Source organism: Pterocles gutturalis, unplaced genomic scaffold (assembly GCF_000699245.1).
Source record: "Pterocles gutturalis isolate BGI_N339 unplaced genomic scaffold, ASM69924v1 scaffold44812, whole genome shotgun sequence".
In the NCBI taxonomy this organism is placed as follows: domain Eukaryota; kingdom Metazoa; phylum Chordata; class Aves; order Pterocliformes; family Pteroclidae; genus Pterocles; species Pterocles gutturalis.
In genome coordinates, this window is record NW_010109346.1 from 1 (window position 1) to 341 (window position 341).

Consider the following 341-nt stretch of genomic DNA (forward strand, 5'->3'; position numbering starts at 1 on the left):
CCGAAATCCTCCCTCGCTAGCTGGAGTGGTCGGGGCCGGTGGGACTGACCCGTGCTCCCGTGGGTTTCCAGCAGTTCGGAAACCAGCAGTTACCCTGATCTTCCCGCTGCGCAATTCCAAATGCACTTTGCTAGGGGAGAACATTTTTGTCATTTTTTTTACTCAAAAATCTTACCAGAAAGCCTGAACTACAAATATTACTGTAATTCTTTTATTTTTTCCTTTTTTTTTGCCCCTGTTTTGTTTGTTTTAAACCAGGGGTTTGTGCAGGTGTTAACCAGTGCAAATGAGACCTGAACAGCTTCTGCCTGTAGAACCCTTCAGGCTCCCTGCCTGCCAGG